Source organism: Chenopodium quinoa, unplaced genomic scaffold (assembly GCF_001683475.1).
Source record: "Chenopodium quinoa cultivar QQ74 unplaced genomic scaffold, ASM168347v1, whole genome shotgun sequence".
NCBI classification, from domain to species: domain Eukaryota; kingdom Viridiplantae; phylum Streptophyta; class Magnoliopsida; order Caryophyllales; family Amaranthaceae; genus Chenopodium; species Chenopodium quinoa.
Window position 1 is genome coordinate 18,218 of NW_018745016.1, and position 6,960 is coordinate 25,177.

The 6,960-nt window shown below is 41.1% G+C and overlaps 1 long non-coding RNA gene across 1 annotated transcript; it reads left to right on the top strand.

Annotated features, from left to right (window-relative positions):
- The first annotated feature begins 5,250 nt into the window (after positions 1 to 5,250).
- LOC110708212 lies at positions 5,251 to 6,672 on the top strand. Its single transcript, XR_002508663.1, has 2 exons — positions 5,251 to 5,482; positions 6,286 to 6,672. It is a non-coding gene; the product is annotated as an uncharacterized LOC110708212 (long non-coding RNA).
- Positions 6,673 to 6,960: the final 288 nt, after the last annotated feature.

The window sequence follows — 6,960 nt, forward strand, 5'->3', positions numbered from 1 at the left end:
TTCTACAACAAGGTGTTCAATAGAGCTTGATTGAGGAGACTTCTATGATCAATTTGTATGTTCATTAGTGGATTTCGCATAACCAAGACCGTTCTTCTCATTGATTACCTATTCATTACGTTCGTTGTTCTTACTTAGTTCATTTATCATCATTGCTCGTGAAAACCCCCCTCGTTACTTAGGTTACTACCGTCCTAGAGTATTTCCACTTAGGTTTCCAGTTATTAGTCCCTTTTTCCCTGTGGATTCGAACTCGACTTCCCTAACTACGTTTATTTGCAGTTAGCTTAGTTGTGATATTTTTGGTTGCATACGACTGAGGCACACCAGCTGCGTTGCCCCTTCGCTCTGGGAGAGCATCTAGTGCAAACCGCATGGCTTCCCAGTTGGCCTCCTCATCATACAGCATGATGCGGAGGGTTGGCTCATAATGCTCAATGGGGAGTACCGCCTCGGTGCCGTATGTCATAAGAAATGGGGTTTCACCGGTTGCCCCTTTTTCGGTTGTCCTGATGGCCCAAAGGACATGAGGTAATTCCTCTGCCCATAGTCCACCAGCTCTTTCCACCTTCTTCTTTATACCGTCTGAGATCAGCTTGTTGAAAGCCTCAACTTGCCCGTTTACCTGAGGCCGGCCAACAGATGCAAAACAATGGGAGATTCCTTGGTCCCCCAACCAGCTCTTGAGGACAGGCGTTTCAAATTGTGTTTCGTTGTCAAAAACCATGGACACTGGAACCCCAAACCGGGTGATGACGTTTCTCCAGATGAAGGAGATCACATCCGCTTGAGGGAAGCGGAGTCTGTTTGGATCGAACTTGAGGCCCTCCCCCTCCTTTGGCTTTGGGTGAGGGGTAGGGACCTGGTATTTGATCGTCTTCTTCCCAGAGGAAGGCTTCTTGGCCGGCTGACTCTTTTTGGGAGTAGCTGACCGAATAAGGTTCTTGATCTCGCCCTTGAAACTATTCATGAAGGTCATGAGTTCGTTCCTGGTGACGGGAGCAGAGCCTTCTGCCGCCTGGGCAGCTCCAACCGGGTTGCCGGCTGGGTTGCCTGGAGCAGCTTGGTTGTTATCCCGCTCCTTCTTATCTCTAGAACGGGTGTGTTTTGTTCTAAAGGACCCGTCTGGGGCCACATAGGTGTTGACTTCATAGTCGTCACCACTTTCATGGTCCGTCTGGACCCTCAGGCTCGATCAACGGCCGCTTGTCCTGATCCGGTGGTACCGGGTTAGAAGTCATCTCAGAAGTACTCTCCCCACAGACGGCGCCAAATGTTTCGGGGTTTTTTTATGTGTCCTACGGGAGAGTTACAATTCCGAGAATGCCCTTCACCGCTTGTACCTGCAAAACCTCGAAGTCTTCGGTTGGTTGGAGCTCCGCCTCCGACGATCAAGTCAGTAACGTACAGGAGGAAAAGTGTGCGTTAATAGTGAAAATTACTTCTCACGTAATGGGAGAATTCTGCAATTAATATTGCTCAAGATTGGTGTATATATTTATGAATGCCCCATTAATGAGGGTCCTTCCACTATTTATAGTGGGGAGTCTTTGTTCCCCATTTAGGGTTCATTGGACACGTGTCAGCAGGGGATTGGAGCCCTGCTGACCAATGGCTGGGTGGAACGTGTTATGGTTTGAGAGTCATCACCGAGTCTAATAATATGTAAATAACGTAAAGTGAAAGAGATTACACACCAAAACTCTTGGAACGTATGTACCTTGAGTATGAACATATGGGGGGAGTTATGCGACTTTATATTTGACCATAATCTCTACTGGGAGTACAGGATGCTGTATTTTCCTTTTTATTATTTTTATGCGCAGGACGTCCAGTCACTTCATATGACATTTGCCTACCCGGTTAGCTCCCGGTGTAGTTTACCTCAATTTGTTTGAGGTAGGGATTTGGTTGGAAACCCATTCGATGTGTTAAAGTAAAAGAACATTGGTATTGGTCTAGTTAGGTGTTGAATGTTTTGTATGTTTGTAAACAGGTGCAACACGGTAAGTTGTGTGATGTTAGGATAAAAGCATGTTAGTGTGTTTTATTACGCTTATGTACTCAGCTTTGCTGATTGTGTGTTTGCATGTTTGTTTGGCCTTGTCTTTACCTTGGCCCTACGACAACCCATTTCTAATGGCGAGTAGTGGTGACAAGTATAGAGAAGCTTTTCAGGTGATGAAGCATTTTCATGAAGGGCATGAGTGAAGAGCGAATCATGCTTAGTTTTCATAGGAATATGATGTGTTTTATTTGCTTTGAATATTATTTATTTAATTATGATCATGAGACTACGCAAAGGTTTTAAATATTAATTGGGTTTTAAGGGCCTACAATGGTCCCAAGTTGTAGTTTGACTGAGTTTGATTTTTACTTTCATTTGGTTTGACTTTTCAAGTTGATTTGTTTTTAAATGGTTTTAAAAGTAGTCTCCCGCTGTGTGTGAGTGTTTGATATTTGCCTTAGTCGTTTTCATGGTGGCGGTAATGTCTTAGATTTTCCTATTTGGTATTTTAAAAAGGGCAAAACAGGTATTTTAAAGGAAAGGAATTTCTAGGGTGTTACAGGAACGGACGACAATGTAGCCGATCCATTCACTAAACCTTTGCCTCAAGTGAAACACAACAAGCACGTTGAGGCAATGGGAATCAGGCACGTTGGAGATTGGCTTTGATTTCCCTGTTTATGTGTTTTGATTAATTTTGATATTTTAATGTAAAACACTATGTTGAACCATTCAGTTTTGGGAGTAATTTAATTTTTCTGCAAATTATTATCACTCCATTTCTATTTAATTGTGGTTTAGAATTTAATAATGAGTCCATTCGATTTTAAGAATATTGAAAATAGGGTATCAAGACAATGTCTTGGATAAAGAAACACCTATTAAGTGAACGTTGAATATTATGAAAGGCGTCGGATATCGAGCTAGGAGCGTCGAAATCGAGCGTCATAAGTCAAGTCGAATTTAGGAATCGACGAGACGAAAAATCAAGCAATGAACAAGTCGCAAATATAGCCCTAGCCTCGAAATGGCCGAGCCATCCGAGGACTAGGGGCAACAAGGCTTGCCATGGCTGCTGTTTCGGGGTTTTTTGATGTGTCCTACGGGAGAGTTACAATTCCGAGAATGCCCTTCACCGCTTGTACCTACAAAACCTCGAAGTCTCCGGTTGGTTGGAGCTCCGCCTCCGACGATCAAGTCAGTAACGTACAGGAGGAAAAGTGTGCGTTAATAGTGAAAATTACTTCTCACTTAATGGGAGAATTCTGCAATTAATATTGCTCAAGATTGGTGTATATATTTATGAATGCCCCATTAATGAGGGTCCTTCCACTATTTATAGTGGGGAGTCTTTGTTCCCCATTTAGGGTTCATTGGACACGTGTCAGCAGGGGATTGGAGCCCTGCTGACCAATGGCTGGGTGCCACGTGTCTGGGGTGTTTTTTACCCCAAACAGCTGCCAACATGCGAGGCATGGCCACAAGCCCAGCAGCAGCTCTCGCGTACTAGCTGGGCAACTGCGCCATGCCGAGCTAGCTGGCAGCACAAGCTAGCTAGCATCGCATGTTAGTTGTTGGCGCGCGCAAGCGTGACAGCATGCTAGCACAACCATCATCACTCTGCCAGCAGCCCGCAAGCACGCGCATCATGCTGGGCCGAGTATGCGGCCAGCCAACATCATTCGGCCAGTAGCCCGTAAGCACGCGCAGCATGATGGGTCAAATGTGCGGCCAACCAGTAGGCCTAGCCAACGGGCCACGCTGCCAGCATGGCAACCTTGGCGCCCAAGGCTGGCTGCAGTCGGTTGGTGCGCGGCTATTGGGCAGCTATGTGAGGGCCGGCTTTTTGTGGGAAGGTTTGGGGATCGAGGAGGCCATGTGGTCCTCCTTTGGTCCTCATTTACTCCCTTAGTCACAATGTGACACTTGTTGATTGTTGATTGTTTTGCCTTTTTATTTGATATTTGAAATAAAATTAAATTGTAAAAAGGCATTTTACCAACTCTCCCACATTAATGGGAGATTGGAATTCTCAAGGAGATTTCCCTATAAATACCCATCATTGGAAATTGGAAAACTTACTTTGAGTTGTGAACTTGAAAGGATCTCCACAAGCGAGAACACTTTCGTTCTAATACTCTAGTTTTCTTGGTCTAGCCCCGGCTAAGCTCCGGGGTAGGGGTCGTTCGGGTCGGTCTTGAGGGTGAGAGTCGTCGGAGGCTATCGCAAGTGCGAAGCTTCGTTAACTTTCAAGTAAGAGCTCAAGACAAGCGAAGCACGCATCAAGGGTATATCCGTCTTTCTCTTTCTTGTTAATTGATTATGTTATTAATTATGTTGTTAATTAATATGCATGTTTTAGTTGCTTTAATTTGTGTGCGGGTCATGGGATGGGTTTTAGTTCCGCGTGGTGTCGAACATCACGATACCCAACATTCTCGCTTTCGGAGATCCCTTTGTATTCACCAACTCAAGTGAAGCTCCCAATACCCAATGGCCAATGATGGGTATTTATAGGGAAAGGATCCCAAGAATTCCCATCATCTTTTAATGTGGGATAGTTGGTAAATTGCCAAAATAGAGAATTACTTTAATTCTAAATTAAATTAAAAAGGCAAAACAATCAACAAACAACAAGTGGCACAAAGAGAGCAAGGGGTTAGGTGAGGACCACACCTCCCTTGCTCCCCAAGCTATTCCTCTCAATAGGGCTGAGCAGAACTATCTGAAGATCCGAAAATCCGATGATCCGATCCGCATCCGATCCGAAAATTATGGATATCCGATCCGAATTTCGATTTCGGATCGGATATCCGATCCGGATTTTCAGATATCGGATCGGATATCGGATATCCAAATTTTGGATTTCGGATATCCGATATCCGAACATTTTTCGGATATCGGATGTCGTATATACGAATATCCGACAAATCCGGATCGGATTTCGGATATCCGATCCAAATATCCGAAATTTACTTGTTTTTCCTTTTTTATTTCTCAAATTTTCTAAAAAAAAAATATATGCAAAAAGAAAATTCTCGAACCCTAATTGACCTAATTCCCTAAACACTCCTTTATCTCAAATGCAGTCACGCCTCTCTCTCTCTCTCTCTCCTCTATCTCTCTCTGTCTCTCTCTCCTCTCTTGAGTCTCTTCTCGTTCTCTGGCTTTCTCTGTCTCTCTCTCCTCTCTCTGTCTCTCTCTCCTCTCTTGAGTCTCTTCTTTCATTTTTAAATCTACAAATATAAATGTCATATTGTTTGAACGGGGTTCGTTTTATTTTTTTTGTTTAATTTTCTGTATATTTTTTGTTGTATGTTGAATTGTTGATGTGGGTTTTGACGTTTTGTTTAACTTTCCTTGTTTATTTTCTGTTTATTTTCTTGCTAAAATTTCTGTTTATTTTTTTGTTGTAGGTTGAACACTTGAACCTCGTGCTCACCGCCATTGGAGATCTTCTGTATTTTACTTTTGGTGAGTTTTTTGTTTTTTGTATTTTACTTGAACACTTGAACATAATGTGGTGTGTTGAACGGGGTTAAATTGGCCATTTAAATTTCAGTTTAAATTTTCTATTTTTGTTAAATTGGCCGTTTAATTTTCTGTTTTGTGTTGCTGAACTTAGTAGAGAAACTAGCCTCTCATTCCCCATGTATAGCTGAACTTAGTTTTTGTGTTGCTCCCCTCTGTGAGGTTTATAAACATACTGATGTCCATCTTGCAAGTTTGAAGCATCAACTTTTATTTGTCTACTGTTTGTCTTTTTTGCTCTCTCTTTCTGCATTCCCTTACATAGATGGCCTACTGTCATTATTTGCTTGTTTATATATGATTATATGCAACTTGGAGTGGAATTGCAGTCATTTTGTTTTATATTTGATAAATTTTTTATTGATACAAATGTTAATGTTGTGTTGTAGATAATGGATGATCATGATGTATTGTGACTGTTTTCTGATTTATCCAAGTGCATGACAGCAATTCTCTTTAAACCTTGTACATGACAGCAATATTAATGAATAATGGCATTGAAGTTCTCATATGTTGTATATCAGGCTTCTGCTGTGAATACTTGGAGTTTGAACCTTTTATTTACTAAAGTATAGTATACTAAAGAAGAAAAACAAGTCATGTATTTGGGTTTTCACTTTTCAGTGAAGTTGGTTGATTAAGTTTCTTTACTTCAAATAGCTGATTCGTGTGTATAATTCTTGAAATCTAAAAAGTATTAGATCTAATTGTCTAATTCTTTATTTGAATGTTCCTGTGTTTTCTAGGTACAGTCACAGGAATCAACTGGTGTGCTTCATGCATTACCAAACTGGTGGAGCATGGGATCCTTAATTCCTTATGATGTGAATTCTGTTACATTAATTAGTGAATCAACAATCCAGCTTTGGGATTTACGGACTTTGAACATTTCTTTGTTTTGTAATGTGACAATTAGTATGCAAGTTCTCTAAAATTTCCTTATATTGCAATATGTTATAATTAGTTGGACTTCAGGTTTTTTTTAGTCACTTTGTGAGTTTGTTCACAGGTTATTCAAAATTTCAAATCAGTCACTTTGGTTTGTTCAGGTTGTATAATTACTTAAGTTATTCAGGTTATTTAATTTTGGAATTTGTTCAGGTTGTATAATAGCAAAATAACTAAAATATGCATATGAATTTGTCTTTTTAAAAAAGTAATTTTGCCTTTAAGAGCTAAATTTAGTATAAAATGATTGATATTAAATTATTAATAAATAGAATCGGATACTGGATATCTGATATATCCGATCCTAAAATTTCGGATATCGGATATCCGAAGCTTTCGGATCGGATATCGGATATCAGATATCCTAAATTTCGGATACGGATATCCAATTCGAAACCCAATTTCAGATCGGATATCCGATCCGTGCTCACCCCTACCTCTCAAATGGCTAGGTGCAATGGGAAGTTGCCAAG